Here is an 18,343-nt window from a genome sequence, read left to right on the forward strand (position 1 = left end):
TGGTATTGTATATCACAATTGTTTTCACATTCTCTATTTCTTCTGCTTTCTTCTTCAGTAAATCTGAATGTTTCATCAGCTAATCTCTTCTTCATTCCGTTCACTTTCTTCGTGGCTTTGTGCTGAACCTGTCTGTTGTCAGGTGCTGAACAATTCCAACCCTTCCTGATATTGTATATCACAATCGTTTTCAAATTCTCTATTTCTACGCATTTCTTCCCTAGTAAATCTGTATGTTTCCTCAGTTAATCTCGTCTTCAGTGCGTTGAGTTTCTTCGGGGCTTTGTGCTGAAGCTTGCCGTTCTCAACTGTGGGACAATTCCAACTATTCCTGGCATTGTATTTCACAATCGTTTTCAAAATCTGCATTTCCTTGGCTTTCCTGTTTATTAAAACTGAATGTTGCTTCAGGTCGTCTCTTCTTCATGGCTTTGTGCTGAACCTGTCTGTTGTCAGGTGTTGGACAATTCCAATTGGAATGGGCGCACAGGCCAGGGTTAACACATGTCTCTCTTCGCACGGTTTGCCAAATATGTGCAGCATCCCACATGCACATGGGTTAGGGTTGGGTTAGGGTGTTAGGATTAGGATGAGGGTTTAGGTTTAGGGTTAGGGTTAGGGGTTGGGGTAGGGGTTAAGGTTGGGGTTAGGGTTCGGGTTCGGGGTTAGGGTTAGAGGGTTAGGAACAGGGTTATTTAGGTTTAGGGGTTAGGGTTAGGGTTATTTAGGGGTAGGGGTTAGGGGTGAGGAGTGGGGGTGAGGGGGTAGGGGTAGAGGGGCTGAGGGGGGTTGGGGGTGGTATTAGGGGGTTAGGGTTAGTGGTTACGTTTATTCAGGGTTAGGGGTTAGGGGTGTGGTTGGGTTTGGGGTTTGGGTTTGGGGTTAGGGTTGGGGTTTGGGTTTGGGGTTAGGGTTGGGTTTAGGGGTTGGGGTTGGGGTTATTTAGGGTTCGGGGTTGGGGTTGGGATTATTTAGGGTTTGGGGTTGGGTTTGGGGTTGGGGTTATTTAGGGTTTGGGGTTGGGGTTGGGGTTGGGATTATTTAGGGTTCCGGGTTGGGGTTACATGGGGTTCGGAGTTGGGTTTGGGGTTATTTAGGGTTCAGGGTTGTGGATATTTAGAGTTCGGGCTTGGGGTTGGGGCTGGGGTTATTTAGGGTTCGGGCTTGGGGTTATTTAGGGATCAGGCTTGGGGTTGGCGTTGGGGTTATTTAGGGTTTGGTGTTGGGGTTGGGGTTATTTGGGTTTGGGGTTAGGGTTGGGGTTATTTGGGTTCGGGGTTAGGGTTTGGGGTTAGGGGTTGGGGTTACGAGTTAGGGTTCGGGGTTAGGGGTTCGGGGTTTGGGGTTAGGGTTTGGGGATAGGAGTTAGGGTTTGGGGGTAGGGGGTAGGGGCTAGCAGGTAGGGGGTGGGGGGTAGTGGGTAGGGGGTAGGGTTAGGGGGTAGTGTTAGGGGGTAGGGTTAGGGGTAGGGTTAGGGGTTGGGGTTAGGGGTTCGGGCTTAGGGGTTAGGGTTAGGGGTTTGGGTTAGGGGTTACAGATAATGGATAAGGGTTAGGGATAAGGGATAGAGTTAACAGTTAGGGTTAGGGGTTGGGGATAGGGATAAGGGACAGAGTTAAGAGTTAAGGTTAGGGGTAGGATCTGGGTTTGGGATAGATGTTCGGGTTTAATTTTGTTGTACTTACGGTTAAGAGCTCAATTTGGATTTAGTGGAGTTGTATGTCCTCCTCCTCCTCCTCCTCCTCTGAATCCTCCTCCTCCGAATCCTCCAAATCCGAATCCTCCGAATCCTCCAAATCCTCCTCCAAATCCTCCTCATCCTCCTCTTCCTCCTCCTTATCTTCCTCCTCCTCCTCCGAAGGGATAGGGGTTAGGGTTAGGGTTAGGGGTTAGGGTAAGGGGTTAGGGGTTAGGGTTTAGAGGGTTTAGGGTTTAGAGAGTTTAGGGTTTAGAGGGCTTAGGGGTTAGGGTTAGGGGTTAGGGTTAGGGGTTAGGGTTAGGGGTTAGGGTTTAGGGTTAGAGGTTAGGGTGTAGGGTTAGACATTAGGGTTAGAGGGTTAGGGTTTAGGGTTAGGGTTTTAGGGTTAGGGTTAGGATTAGGGTTTGGATTGGGGTTTGGGTTAGGGTTTGGGTTTAGGGTTTGGGTTACGGTTAGGGGTTGGGGTTTGGGGTTAGGGTTAGGGGTTAGGGTTAGGGTTTGGGGTTAGGGTTAGGGGTTAGGTGTTAAGGGTTAGGGTTAGGGGTTAGGGGTAGGTGTTAAGGGTAGGGGATAAGGGTAGGGCTTTTAGGGTTAGGGTTAAGGGTTCAGGGTCAATGTTCTCAGTTGGGGTTTAGTGCGGTTGTAGTTCATTCTTGCCCGACCTTGTCCGGACAAGAACTTGTTCTCGTTTGAACTTGGACTTCACTTGTCCAACCAAAGAATCCTGTTTATCTTTATGTTGAGTTTCGTAGTGCCGACACGAATTGTATTCCTTGAACGCAGACGCTGAATTCTGGCCTATCAGACAAACAGATCTTACTCGGTCCTCCGTGAAAAACTAATAATCAGAAGTCCACTTTTCTGGGAATACCCTGCGCTCAGAGTCCATTTTTCGTTTTTTTGACACGATGGTGCACGTGCTTCCCACCGGTGCTGGCTGCTTGTCCTGCCTGGAAGCTGGAGGGAGGGAGGGAGAGACGGGGCAGTCGCCCCCCTCGCTGATGCTGCCGCCCCCCTCCTCAGCCCAAGGTGGCCAGAAGGGACTGAAGGAACTTTGGCACGCCGGGGCTCTGGCGATCCGCCCGAGTTGGCTGGACCTCACAGTCCAGAGGCTGCCGAGGGAGCTTGCCCGGCAGAGGAGATGCCCGCGCCTCTCACCTGCCGCGCGTTGCGGAGGAGGAGGAGGACGGGGCGGTGGCGACGCGGTTTGTAGCCGACAGGCGCCCCTGGGGGGGCAGGTCAAGGACGAGGCGCCGGTTTCAGCCCAGGCCCGGCAGGTGCTTGTGGGCTGCGGAGGCCGGCGCGCCGATTAAGCAGCAGGAAGTCATCTGCGGCTGTTTGGTTTCCCCCCAACCCCTGGTGGGGGGACGGGGGGGTTCTGTAAATACCCGCAGGCCGGATTGAGGACCTCGGCGGGGCCGTATCCAGCCCGCGGGCCGTAGTTTGAGGAGCCCGGATCTACAGCATCACCCATAACAAATGAGAATTCTTAAGTTGAAGATTAAGACGATTAACCCTAAGTTTCTGCCTGATAGATTTGGTGTATTTTATGCATCGCAAATGCTCGATCTTGAAAACGAGGCAACGTGCCCTTCTCGGACAGCCAGGGATCAACCCCAGAATCTTTCACCAACTACTACAACTCTCCACATGCTGCAAATGACCCCTGTATACTGTTGTTCCTTATCTAAATCCAGTGGAAAACTGCAAATTTCAAACAACGGTGGCAGATTAGAAAGAAGAGGGTGAGACAGGCAAGGAACAACTTGGTTGCACATCACTGGACAGCAAACCTTAGGTGTGGTTGAATGCATTTCAGAAGAACAGCGGGAGAAGAAGTCTCCAGAAAAGGATTAGGCAAGGGTAAATGCTGGCAATTAGGCTGGGAAGAAAATGAAACCAAAGGCATTCATCACTTTGCTGAAGAAGCTATCTCATTTCGGAAGTTCATGGAAAAGGATTATACGTATTTTCAAAATTCTTCAGAGAGCAATGAGCTGGTTCACGCTACAGCTTTCATTTCAGTTGGCCTACCATTAAAGCAATGATGTGGTGCTTGACTAAAACTTGAAAGACTGAAAAGTTGCTGGAAAAAGTTCCCTATCCTTGTCCTTGAATGGCTAAATCCCATGTCTCAGAAATTCTCATTAAGAAAAAGGTCACTAAGACCTTTTAAGTTTGGATATCGTTCAGCGTACTTTCAGTGTTTCCTTTAGGAGATAGTCCAGATACTATTTGAAAGAGAAAGTCGAAAATATACCAATGCTTCCTCTTGCAAAGCTGGCACAACTGCAGCATTTAAATAGCAATGTTCAGGGTGTTAGTCCTTGTAGTGCCTCGAGTCACTTTGTTTGGCTTTTGCAGAGCTCCTAGAGCCACCAGTCGATTCTGCCGGTAGGATCCATCCAGGAGATTTCCTACAGAAAGGATCAGGGAAGACTACTTTAGGAATGGGAGGAATGCGCCGTTGTGGCCTGCTAAGTGCCAGAAAGCAGCTGGGTCCTTCACTAGCAGCGCTTTCATTTTCGCATGTCCCAATTGGAGTCACTTCTCACGATGATGCAAAAAGAAGTCGTGCAGGTGGAGTGCTGCCAATTTGGTAGGGACGGTCTTGCAAAGAGCAGGAGAGAGCAGGTGAAAGCTGGACACGGCTCAGTGTTCCCTTGGCATGCTCTTTACAGCCTCACTCCAAAAGGCGCTCTGCGATTCTTCCATCTCCAAACTCCATGCTATCACTAAAGTACACTTCTTGCATTTCTTTCAGCGGGAAAACTCCAACGACCCTGTTTTTCACCCCAGCCACAAACTGTTCCCAGCATGAGTCTTGGCACGGCTTCACACTTCCCTTGGCATGCTCTTTGCAGCCTCACTCCAAATGGGGCTCTGCGCTTCTTCCATCTCCGAACTCCATGCTATCACTAAAGCACCCTTCCAGCGTTTACTTCATCAGGAGAACACCAAAAACCCTGGTTTTCACCCCAACCACAAACTGTTCCCAGCAAGAGTCTTGGCACTGCTTCACACTTCCCTTGGCATCTTCTTTACAGCCTAAATCCGAATGGGGCTCTGTGCTTCTTCCATCTCCTAAATCCATGCTATCACTAAAGCACACTACCAGCATTTCTTTCGGCAGGAAAACACCAACAACCCTGGTTCTCATCCCAACCACAAATTGTGCCAGGTATGGATCTTGGCACTGCTTCACACTTCCCTTGGCATGCTCTTTGCAGCCTCACTCCAAATGGGGCTCTGTGCTTCTTCCATCTCCTAACTCCATGCTATCACTAAAGCACACTTCCAGCATTCCTTTCGGCAGCAAAATCTGGAAGAGTGGCTGGCTGATCGGGGACATTTTCGGATGCACAACCCGCGCCTTGTCAAGTAATGTACAGGGGGGTGGCAATGACCTGTCCTTGACCAAGATGGAATAAGGAAGCCGCTGTTTCTAAGCAAGCAACTTGCGGAATCTTGCCCGTACCAGTTAAGGAAGGGGGCTTGTGATTGGGCCATGCAAATGCAGCCTAGCAATCTGCTAAGCAATGGCCAACAGCCAATCCTGTGAGCTTGGGAGAGCCCCTGGATACCTGTAGGGTATAAATGTTTGCATACCTCGGTTAATAAACAGAACAATATGGAAAACTCACATTGAGTCTGTATCTTGTAATCCGGGTCGATCTCCTTCATCTGGCGCCCGAACAGGGACCTGGCACAATGGTGCGGGTATTCGTTGGAGCTGGCACAACGGTACGGGAACCGTCGGTCTTGGAACATCACGCTGAGTGGTGAGCGGAGACCGGGGGATCGACACGTGGCGGTGAGTGCATTGGCACACTGGGACTGGGTGCAAGGGCACAGGTCCAGGGGTAGATGTCACAGGGCCCCTCCGCGAAGACTGCCTTAACCATGGATAGGGAGGCGGCAACGCAGCTGCTATTGCAAATTCTCGCCAAGCGAGAGGCGGCTGTGAATATGAAGAAGCTCTATGAGCTTTGCAAACAAGGGACACTTGCAAAACCCCAAGCTCCTCCAACATATTCTATGAGCGGAATCAAGCACAATGAACAGACCCTCTGCAAGCTTTCGATCTGGTGCAGAGCGAATGGGTTCAAAGCTGAGCCACGATTAGTATTCGACATGGGAAGATATGGGGTGGCTGCTTTGGGATCGCATCGCCAGCGAGGATAAAAATGTGAGAGACCTGGCGACTACGTGGAAGTCGGTCTTGTCTACCCTATCGAGCACTTCAGGAACAGGGCCACCGTGGCGTCGGAAGATGCTGGTGTTTGAGAAGCGACTTGCGCCTGCTCCATCTGCGCCTCCATTGCCGGACCCTCCACCCAAGAATGAAGAACGGCCTGGCTGGGCCAAAGACTTACTGGATCATCTTGAGAAGCTTGAAAAGGGGACTCAGGGCAGAGGGGGAGCGGATATGGTAAAGGAAACTTACCTTGACGTGGGAGAAACAAGTGAGTGGGGAGTCATACATGTCATTCCCTGATCGCTTAAAGGAAGCCTTGGTGTGTGCCTCCATGACACCTGAGGCAAGGGAGGCTTTATTGATGTAATAGATGTGTCATGCTCTTAAAGCAGATTGTTATACCCAAGTTAAGAGTTGTTGGCTTTGTGGAACAGCAGACCAATGTGACAACTTGTTAAGTGGATGGGGAATTTCGGGATGGATACAATTGTTAATCCGAAGTGCAGGGATGGTGGTGTTGATATTGTGTTTTGTTGATGTTGTGTTAATTGTACCTTGCTTGTTGAAATGTATGTCTAATATGATTGAAAGGCCTTAGGGAAGGGTTGGCTGGCTGAAGAACAAAAAGGGGACAGGGTTACTGTAAGTCATGAGCTGCAGAAAAGGGGAAGTAGGAAGGAACGAAACTGAAAGCAAGTTTGGCCATGCGGAGCAGGATGGAGGTGCGGCTTATGTACGGGCCAATCAAACATATGCGTGATTGGCTAGCAACAACCAATCCCGTGTGTCACATTGCACGAGGATGTGGAGGCCCGCTTTGGAGACGGAAGTGCTGAATGCCTTGGTAGTGGACGATTGACCACAAGGACGAATGTCTTATCAGCAAGGAGCAAAGCAGGAAAAGGAGGACAACAACAGCATGTGGAATGTCTTGTCAGCAGATGAGGAACAAAGCGAGGAAAAGAAGATAACCACAACTGCACAGCTGGCAAGATGCTGATTGGTTGTAATCTTTGCAACACTTGTGTTAAGAGAGTATAAAAGAAGTGGGTTTGAGAATAAAGTTGTCTCACTCTGCATCCCAGACTGAGTCCATCCTTTCGCAAGGTGCAACAAATGGCGCCCAACGTGGGGCACGAAGACTAGCTGTCTCTGGATTGCACCGCCCAGCTGAACTCCCGGGATTCACGCTGAAAGGAGGCGTAAGGATCACGCTGAAAGGAAGCGTCCTTTGTGTGCACACCAACACCTCTTGAAAGGAAAGAGGTAAGCAGCTGGGGACTATGGGGTTACACTTAACGAAGGAACAAAAATATGTTTTAGAAGTCTTTCTTAAGATCTTAAAACTACAGGGCAAGAAATTAGATGAGGAAGATCTACAAAAGGTTCTTGCATGGGCTTCTAAAAACGATCCCTCTGTGAACAGTAAGAACGTATTTGATACGGAGAAGTGGGACCAAATTGGGGTCCGATTATGGGACTGTGCCACTCGCGGTGATAAGGCTGCTGCTGGCCTGTTGCCACAATGGCGAGTTGTATTCGAAATATTGAAATCTCATAGTGGGTCGCAGTTGAACGCAAATGACGGAGTTGGGGCTCCTGACATCCCCTCCGCGCCTCCATTACCTCAATCATGTCCTGATGAGAATCAGGAAACAAAATGCGCTGCAAAAGCCTTCACGGTACAGTCACCTGATGACCAGGACGATGATCCTTTTGACCCGGTCCTATTGACCCTGGAAAGGAGCCAGACCTATACTCCCTGGATCTGCATGATAAAAACGAGGAGCAAAACAGGCGGGGGATGTGAGCATGCTGAAAGCCTTCCCCGTTATCTATGCGCCAGACCAGAATCCGTGCTGGGAAGGATTGTCATACAATCTTATTAAGGACGTGCGGCGCACGGTGACAGATCATGGCCTTGGCGCACCATATACCAACCACCTTATACAATCTCTTTGTGATACTTCGGTTTTTACTCCTCACGATTTTAAAACTTTGTTTCGCCTGATTATGACTGATATGCAATATACGATGTGGGAGTCAAAAATGAGAGAGCTTGCTCGAGCTCAGGGGGAGGAAAACCAGTGCCAGTCAAAAAGAGGTCCTTTACGGACTGTTACTGTGGACATGCTAATGGGGGAGGGTGACCACAGTGCCACAACAGCACAAGCAGAAATCCCCCCTGAGGGCCTGCGGCAAGTTAAGGCACTTGCTCTCCGCGCCATTGCGGAGAGTGGTAAACAACGACAGCCTTTTGTTACCATAAGACAAGATGCGAATGAGCCTTACATGAAGTTTTTAGATAGGCTTAATGAGGCTCTGGAGAAGCAAATTGATAATGAACAAGCACAAAACTACATTTTTAAACAACTAGCAATTGAGAATGCTAACCCTGATTGCCAGAGAGTTTTACGAACACTAAAGGATCCTACTATTGATGACATGCTGAAGGCGTGCATTAATGTCGGCTCTAAACTGTATGAATGCTCTCTGATGGCCGAGGCGTTTGCAACAATGTCTATGAAAAATCCATGCTTTGCTTGTGGCCAATTTGGTCATATCCGTAAATACTGTCCAAAAAGGCAAGTAAACAGAGGAGCGCCTGGAATATGTCCGCGCTGTCACAAAGGACGACACTATGCTAATCAGTGTCGATCAAAATTTGATAAGGAAGGTCAACCATTAGCCCCTTCGGGAAACTTCAAGCGCAGCGCGGCGAGGGGTTGCGCTGTGACAACAAATCACCCCTCAGAGCGGCCTCACTGGGAAGCAGTGGCCACCTGTGCGCCAGCACAAGCGGCAGCGCCGGGGTGGACCTGGCCACCACAATAGAAGTGCTAATTACTGATACATCTAGTTGTGCTAATTCCAACTGGTGTCCATGGCCCCCTGCGGCGAGGAATAGCAGCACTGTTAATTGGGTGATCTTCAACAACAAGACAAGGGCTGTTTGTGTTGCCTGCAGTTATCAATGCAGATTTCAAAGGAGAAATAAAGATAATGGTATGGACTCCGATACCACCCTGTACTGTGCCAGCGGGGAGCCGAATAGCACAACTAGTATACTTTTTACCACAGACACCAAATGCTGCAAAAACTAAACGCGGCATAGGCTCTTTTGGGTCCACGGGACAACCAGAGATTTTCTGGACTCAACAGATAACTATGAACCGCCCACAGATATCCTGTATACTACAATCAGGAGTGATAAAGTTTAATGCACAAGGAATTTTAGATAGCGGAGCGGACGTTACAGTCATCACTGCCTCGCAATGGCCAAACAGTTTACCCCTGGTGAATGCGCATACATCGCTTTCGGGAATTGGTGGGCAGAGTACCCCAATGCAAAGCGAAAGCCTGATAAATATTATTGGTCCGGAAGGAAGAACCCCAACCATTAGACCATTTATATTGCCTGGATCCGTTGCCCTATGGGGGAGAGACTGTTTGAGTCAGTGGGGCATGCAGTTAAGTACGGATTTTTCTTAGGGGCTACTATCCAGCAGCAGGTCCAACCCTTGATCTGGAAAACAGACAAGCCGGTATGGGTGGATCAGTGGCCCCTTCCACAAAATAAACTGCTGCAGTTACACAAGTTAGTAGAGGAACAATTGCAAGCTGGACATATAGTTCCTACTACAAGCCCCTGGAATACACCAGTTTTTGTAATTCAAAAGAAAAATAATTCCTGGAGATTGTTACATGACCTTAGAAAAATCAATGAGGTCATTGAAGATATGGGAGCCTTACAGCCTGGACTCCCTTCTCCAGCGATGTTACCTCAAACATGGACTTTGATCGTAATAGATTTGAAAGACTGTTTCTTTACCATTCCACTTGCACCACAGGATGCACCTCGGTTTGCATTTTCTGTACCTTCCATCAATGCTATGGAACCCCATAACAGATATCATTGGAAAGTTTTGCCACAAGGCATGAAAAATAGTCCTACATTATGTCAACAATTTGTGGCAGCAGTCTTAAGTCCAGTACAGAAGTGTTTCAACAACGTCCTCATCTATCACTATATGGATGACATATTGATTGCTGCAGAGCAAAAGGAAACAGCACAAGAGGCTCTGCGTCAGATTACGCGAGCAGCATTGGCTGCAGGATTAAAAATTGCAGAAGATAAAGTACAGCAAACTCCGCCTTGGCGATATTTAGGATGGAGAATTTCTGATCATCAAATTCGACCACAATTATTGACTCTAAAAACAGACATAAAAACTTTAAATGGTCTTCAAAAACTTTTGGGAACCATTAACTGGATCCGTCCCTCCCTAGGGATTTCCACGGAGGAATTTCATCCTCTATTTAAGCTTTTAGAAGGAGATACGAGTTTGACATCCCCAAGGAAGCTTACCCCTCCTGCACAAGCTGCACTTGACAAAGTTGTGAACAAATTAGCCACTCAGACTGTTCACAGACAAAAGCAGAACTATCCTGTCAGTCTTTTTGTTTTTTATTCTAGCTTCCAACCTTATGGCCTATTAGCACAATGGATACCACAGGATGCATGTCCGTTAATAATCTTAGAGCGGGTGTTTCTACCTCATAATTTTGGCAAAAACTGTCACAACTGCTATTGATATGATCGCGATGGTTATTCAAAAAGGAAGAGAGCGTTTGATGTTTCTAGATGGCACAGAGCCTGATATTATTTATTTACCGCTCAGTACAAAACAATTAACCTTTCTGACTCACCAGTCTTGTGTTTTTCAGTGTGCCTTGGCAGATTATCCAGGACAAATAAGTATCCGCTTTCCAGGACATAAAATCATACAGTCTTTTAACTCTCTTTCTCTATTACCGGTTTCCTATTTGAGCCTTACGCCAATACCTGATGCTCTTACAGTATTTACTGATGGCTCAGGTAGGACAGGGCGTGCAGTTGTAGTCTGGAAAAATGATGAAGGGCATTGGGAGAGCGACGTACATGTTGTCACAGGCTCACCACAAATAGTGGAATTATCAGCGGTCGTCCGCGTCTTTACGCGATGGCCCTCTGCAGTTAACATTATAACAGACTCTGCCTATGTCGCAGGGTTAGTCTCTAGATTAGAACACTCCTTTTTAAAAGAGTTTTCAAACGAGACCCTCTTTGCGCTTCTCTGGAAGCTCAGATGGCTATTAAACAGAAGGATTTATCCGTACTTTATCCAACATGTACGCTCGCACACCTCGCTGCCTGGACCTATTAGCGAAGGTAATGCTGAAGCAGACAGCCTTGCAGGAGCTGTAGTTCTACCAGATCACTTTGCACAAGCACGTTTGTCACATGACTTTTATCACCAAAATGCAAAAGCGTTACGGAGGTCGTTCCAATTGACTCAGGAACAAGCTAGACAAATCATACAGTCATGCCCAGACTGCCAACGCATTTTACCAGTACCATCCATTGGAGTAAACCCTCGCGGTCTTTCTGCGCTTGAAATTTGGCAATCAGATGTAACTCATATCCCTGAATTTGGCAGATTTAAATATGTGCATGTTTCTCTTGATACCTTCTCATCCTGTATCTATGCTTCTGTACATAGAGGTGAGAAGGCCAAAGATGTATGTCGACACTTTATGATGGCCTTTGCAATGTTGGGAGTGCCAAAAACTATAAAAACTGACAATGGTTCAGCTTATATAGCACAAAAACCGCAAATATTCTTTCAACAATGGGGAATCCAACACATCACTGGTATCCCCCATTCACCCACAGGCCAAGCGATTATTGAACATACACATGGCACCCTTAAGAATATGCTACAAAAACAAAAAAAGGGGAGCGTAGGGTTATCCCCACAGGAACGCATAGCAAAAGCTTGCTATGTGTTGAATTTTTTAAATCACTGGACAGAAGAGGGACCCCCTATATACCGACATTTTGATTCACACAGACAACACAAAGTTCAGGAAAAAGCCCAGGTTGTAGCCAAAAACCCATAGACGAATCAGTGGGAAGGGCCTTTTCCTTTGATAACCTGGGGTAGAGGATATGCTTGTGTTTCTACAGGCTCAGGGCCAAGAAGGGTACCTGCTCGATGGATCAAGCCTTTTTTATCACAATCATCATCATCATCTGCACCATGACATCACCCACACCGCAGTGGATGCCACCCCAGCCTAAAACTAACATATGGGTAACTCTGGCCAATCAAACGGAACAGGACACGTTGTGTTTGTCATTATCTAGTCCAGGAAATCCTTTTGTAACCTGTCTGGTAGGACAACCTGTTGATGATTGGCAGGTTCCCCTCGAAAGGCGTCCATATATAAGTGATAAAGCAACTGACATAGTTGATAAGTGGAATAATTGGGTCCCATGGTTTCCAAAAATGAATATAGAGCCCCAAGAGCTAGATTTGTTAGGATCAGTAAAAATGGATTATTGTGTGTATCTTAACTATACAGATGGATGGGCCAAATGGAAAGAAGTATAATTTATCTGACCATTTGGAATCCATCCATAAAAGCATTGAAAATTTACAAAAAGGAGTGCAGAAGTTATGTCAAGGCAATGGTTTCAATATTTTTGGGAATCTTTTGGGGAATTTAGGATTAGCTGCGTGGATTAAGGGAACATTGCAAATAGGTTTGATGTGCCTGATAATCTTTGTTTGCCTTTTAATTTGTATCCCATGTTTGTTAAAAACAATTCAGTGTTTAATAGACCGTGCCTTGAAACAAGCATTCTTCATAAATAAAGAAGGGGGAGATCTGGGAATCTCAAGGACAGACTCGAGAGTGTTGGTGGAGCGACCTTGGGAAAAGGACACTGTTATGCTTGTTGGAATCAAACCATGGGAGTAAATGCAACAAACTAAACAATCTTTTGCTTAGCCATATTAACGCAAAGTTTCTAATTATTGTATTAACTGTATTTTGTTCATTTGCACTACCTATATGTTGTACTAACTGTATTTCATTTATTGTTAGTGTATCTGCCTTGTTTCTTATTATGTGTTCAGTGCTTGATTGATTGATCCTTTAGCCAAGTTATGGCTGTTCAGCCAAAAACAGCTATGGCAATACCACAAACAAATAAAGAAGGGGGAGATGTGGAGGCTCGCTTTGGAGACGGAAGTGCTGAATGCCTTGGTAGTGGACGATTGACCACAAGGACGAATGTCTTATCAGCAAGGAGCAAAGCAGGAAAAGGAGGAGGACAACAACAGCATGTGGAATGTCTTGTCAGCAGATGAGGAACAAAGCAAGGAAACGAAGATAACCACAACTGCACGGCTGGCAAGATGCTGATTGATTGTAATCTTTGCAACACTTGTGTTAAGAGAGTATAAAAGAAGTGGGTTTGAGAATAAAGTTGTCTCACTCTGCATCCCAGACTGAGTCCGTTCTTTCGCAAGGTGCAACACGAGGACAGCTGTGTGTAACCAATAACAATGTAACTATGCATGTAGCTAGGCAGTGTTGCAAAAATGTACTGGATGAATAGAGCAGCCATAGATTTCCTGCTACTGGCCCACGGGCACGGTTGTGAAGACTTCGACGGGATGTGCTGCATGGATCCACAAGACCATTCTAAGGTAATCCACCAGCAGATCCAACAGTTGACGGAGCACACCCAGAAGACCCAAAAGGACATCGACCTCTTTGGTCTCAATGGGCTATCAGACTGGCTTGAGCTTGGGGGCTGGCCATGCTCATTACTAAAGACAGGTTTAACATTCTTGCTTGTATTGCTATTTGTGTTATGAATCCTTAGCTGCGCGTTTTCTTGTATCAAATGCATGATGTTTTCACTCACTAACAAGGCTTGGTTGCTGCAAAAGAAAAAAAAAGGGGGGGAATTGTGGAAGAGTGGCTGGCTGATCGGGGACATCTTGGGATGTACAACCCGCAGCTTGTCAAGTAATGTACAGGGAGGTGGCAATGACCTGTCCTTGACCAAGATGGAATAAGGAAGCCGCTGTTTCTAAGCAAGCAACTTGCGGAATCTTGCCCGTACCAGTTAAGGAAGGGAGCTTGTGACTGGGCCATGCAAATGCAGTCTAGCAATCTGCTAAGCAACGGCCAGCATCCAATCCTGTGAGCTTGGGAGAGCCTCTGGATACCGGTAGGGTATAAATGTTTGCATACCTCGGTTAATAAACAGAACAATATGGAAAACTCACATTGAGTCTGTATCTTGTAATCTGGGTCGATCTCCTTCAGCAAAACATGAAAAACCCTATTGGTCACCCTAACCACAAACTGTGCCCAGCAAGAGTCTTGGCACAGCAGAACACTTCCCTTGGCATGCTCTTTGCAGCCTCACTCCAAATGGTGCCCTGCGCTTCTTCCGAAGCTTCTTCCGGAGATCTCCGAACTCCATGCTATCACTAAAGCACACTTCCAGCATTTCTTTCGGCAGGAAAACACCAACAAACCTGGTTCTCGTCCCAACCACAAATTTTGCGAGGCATAAGTCTTGGCACAGTTTCAAACTTCCCTTGGCATGCAGAAGCAAGAGCCCCATGCAAAGGGCATGCCTAAGGGAAGTGTGAAGCAGCGCCAATAGTCATGCCTGGCAACTTTTGTGGTTGGAGTGAAAAAGGGAAGTGTTCTGCTGTGCCAAGACTCATGCTGTGCACTCTTTGTGGTTCGGGTGAGAAACAGGGTTGTTGTCATTTTTCTTCCGAAATGCTCTAGTTGCCCATTAGTGCTAGTATGGAGTTAGGGGATGGAGGAAGCGCAGAGCTCCGTTTGGAGTGAGGCTGCAAAGGGCATGCCAAGGGAAGTGAGATGCTGTGTCAAGACTCAAGCTGTGCACACTTTGTGGTTGGAGTGAGAAACAGGGTCGGTGGTGTTTTTCGGCCGAAATGCTGCAGTTGCCCATTAGTGCTAGTATGGAGTTAGGATTTGGAGGAAGCGCAGAGCCCCATTTGCAGTCAGGCTGGAAAGTACATGCAAAGGGAAGTGTTATGCTGAGCCAAGATTCATGCTGCGTGTTGCAGATTACTACACTGTTACAGATAGTTAGGGTCCGGCGGCCGGAAGATACTGCGCTGTACGGAAAGGTAGAGCCCCTAATAGCCAATAGTGTTAGTTTATGATGTAAGCAGACGGATGTGACGTTGTAAACCTTAGCTATATAACACCTTGCTACCCATCAATAAACGCCATTTGCCGTCTACTATACTGGTGTCAGCGTGCTGATGCCCCGAGCGGCCTGGGGGTGGTCGCCGTGCCATTCCTGAACCAGGTCGCCACGCCACTTGAGCGGCAACAAGTGGTGCCGAAACTCGGGAGCATCGCCTGGATGGGTGAACGGCGGCCGGAGCGGCAGGACCAGCCCGGCGGGGAGGACGCTCCCGGACGAACAAGGAGGATGGAAGCCCTTGTGAAGGTCGTGTCGCAATTACATAAATATTGGGGGATTGATTGTAAGCCAAAAGATTTTACTCTCGCTGTTGCGAGGCTTTTAAAAATTAAGGTTATAGACCAGCCGGTGGATATTCTCCACTCTGATGTGTGGGACAAATGTACCAAGGCGTTAGCCGAGGAGACGATGTCTTCGGGTCGTGGGAAAAACCTTAAGGCTTGGGGAAAAGTTGTACAGGCGTTGCAGAAAGCTATGAAAGAGCAGGAGACCTGGGTGGCGGTACAGGACTGTTTGCTGGCCACCCCGAAAAAGGGAGTCGGGGCAGCTGCACAGACTCTGCACCCCCCAGATGATGGCAATTCTGCTGAGCCTAAAGGTCAGCATGAGAGCGATACGCCCCCTCAATCCCTGAACCCCGTCCCACTTACAGAGGAGCAAAAACAGCCGAAATCTGTTTGGAGCGAGCTAGCCGAGGAAGCCAGAAATATCGAAAAGAAGTCAGACCATGGAGACACCTGGGTCAGACCACCGCCCTATGCCCCCCAAAATGGCGCTGAGCCTCAAGGAGAAGGGCGGGGCGAGGATGCTCCCGGCGGGAACAGACAGGAACCGCTAGATAAGCAGGTGGGGGAGGACAACAAGAAGGAGAAAAGCGGTGGGGGTGACCGGTCAGGTGAGGGAGGCCCGAGTGAGGCACTGAGAACCAATCAGAGCGGCCGTTTGAAAAAACGCGCCTCCGTGAGTAGGAGGCGGGGCAAGCCAAGGAGGGGAGAAGAGCCCGCCCGCAAGGGGAGTAGGCGGGGCCGGAGCCCAACTAAAAAGTACCGGAGCCCGGAAGTGACCAGTCAGTCGAGTTCCGGCTCTGACTCTGACTCCGGCTCTGGCTCCGGCTCGGACACTAGTGAGGACGAGTGGCTCACAACTGATTCAAACTTAAGAAAGGAGAAAAAGAAGGTAAACAGAATTAAGAGCCAAAGAACTAAAAGCCAAAATATTCCCATTCGAATTAAACAAAAACCATGAAAGGAAGAAACTCCTCTCACGGACTGGAGGGAAATAAAGATCGCATGTGCCGAGTGGGCCGCATCGGCCGCGCTAGCGTTCCCAGTCCGGGTGACGGAGGCAGGACAGAGGGTCTACTCGCCGATAAACCCTAAGGATGTGCAAACGATTGTTAAGGCAGTTGCGGATAAAGGGATTAATTCTGCCATGGTTTCAACCCTCATAGATGGTATCTTCGGGGGGGACGATATGCTCCCATTTGATATAAAACAAACTTGTAGGCTAATCTTTGATGGAGCAGGGATGATCGTTTTCAGACAAGAATGGGAAGACAACTGTACAAAGTATTTAGCCCAAGTAACTGGGGCAAATCATCCATTACACGGCTCCAGCCTGCAGCGGTTAATGGGTAAAGATCCAACAATGATCACGCCCAAGGCACAGGCCTAAGGCCTGCGGGCCCATGAGGTTATGAAAACTACTCGTGCGGCCAGAGAAGCTATTCGCACAGCCTGTAGAGTCGTTGCCAGACCATCACCATGGTCCTCAATAAAGCAAAGTGAAAGTGAGAGCTTTACACGATTTGTAGATCGCCTCCAGGCAGCGGTCGACTCTTCGTCCCTGCCCACAGAGGCAAAAAGCCCGGTCGTAGCGGAATGTTTACGCCAACAATGCAATTCGGCAACCAAAGAAATCCTGCGATCATTGCCGGCAGGGGCAAGTATTGCAGACATGGTTAAGCATGTTGCAAAGGAAGAGCATCTGACCCCAATTCAGGCGGCTGTTCATGCCGCAATAGCCAACGTAATGACATGTTCTAAATGTGGCCAGGCAGGCCATGTTGCAGCAAACTGCCCTTGGCTGGGGGACTCGCTGGCAGCGCTCCCCCCATGCCAAGATCAGCCCAAAGGTCGCTGTCAGGAAAGATGGCAGAGTCAAGTGGTGCCCGCTTAAGTCTATTAAACCAGACCTTCAAAATAAAACTAATGAAAATTGTGAGTTTCTGTTCACAGGACCGGATCATCGGACGCCCCCGTAACCCGTACGCCCCGGTGACAGACGTCCCGCCCGAGCCTGCGAGTTCCACGCCGATCGAATCCAGAAAACAACAAAACAGCCTCCGCAAGAGGGGACCACGATGCCTTTGCATTATCTTAATTTTGCAGCTTGTCACTATAGGACAAGTAGAGTCACATCAGCCCTTTAAATGGGTACTTGAACAGATGGAACGATCTTGAGCGATTAGTACAAAAGTAACTACAGGGTCACCAGTTTTCAGTGCCATGCCTTCAAACGCAGCTAGTACGAAAATTGGTTCACCGGTTCGCTGTGGCTAACCACCCTGATATCCACCTTGCTAATCTTTGGACCCTGTATGTTGAATAAGCTCATGCCGTTTGTCAAGAGTCGGCTAGAGAAGGTTAACATCATGTTAGTAGAACGCCGACAACGGCTTTAAGAATATATCCACTCAGTATTATCCCCAAGTTATCCCAAGGTGCACCCTATTCCTATACCGCGGTGTTACCTGTCATCCTCTACCTTCTACGTGCCTTCTTCTTTGTGCCTTATGTTTTTATGTCAAGTTTATGATATATAATCTTAAGATTGTTATAAGCTATAAGAATAGAATAATAATAAGAGTAAGTAAGAGTAACATAATAATAAGAGTAAGTAATAAGGATAAGGTAATAATGACAATAGGTAAGAGTAAGATAATAATAAAATAGCAATAAGAATAAGATAATAATGAGAATAAGTAATTAGATAAGAATAAGTAAGGATAAGATAGTCATATTTTAGCTAGTTTTGTTATGCATAGGGAGGGGGGAGATGTTGCAGATTACTACACTGTTACAGATAGTTAGGGTCCGGCGGCCGGAAGATACTGCGCTGTACGGAAAGGTAGAGCCCCTAATAGCCAATAGTGTTAGTTTATGATGTAAGCAGACGGATGTGACGTTGTAAACCTTAGCTATATAACACCTTGCTACCCATCAATAAACGCCATTTGCCGTCTACTATACTGGTGTCAGCGTGCTGATGCCCCGAGCGGCCTGGGGGTGGTCGCCGTGCCATTCCTGAACCAGGTCGCCACGCCGCTTGAGCGGCAACACTGCGCACA

General features: G+C 47.8%; 1 pseudogene; it reads left to right on the forward strand.

Annotated features, from left to right (window-relative positions):
* Positions 1-13,330: 13,330 nt before the first annotated feature.
* On the forward strand, positions 13,331-16,732 carry LOC148590946 (uncharacterized; annotated as a pseudogene).
* Positions 16,733-18,343: the final 1,611 nt, after the last annotated feature.

This window comes from Tinamus guttatus, unplaced genomic scaffold (genome assembly GCF_059628265.1).
Source record: "Tinamus guttatus ecotype Peru unplaced genomic scaffold, ASM5962826v1 Tinamus_guttatus_pri_ptg000984l, whole genome shotgun sequence".
In the NCBI taxonomy this organism is placed as follows: Eukaryota; Metazoa; Chordata; class Aves; order Tinamiformes; family Tinamidae; genus Tinamus; species Tinamus guttatus.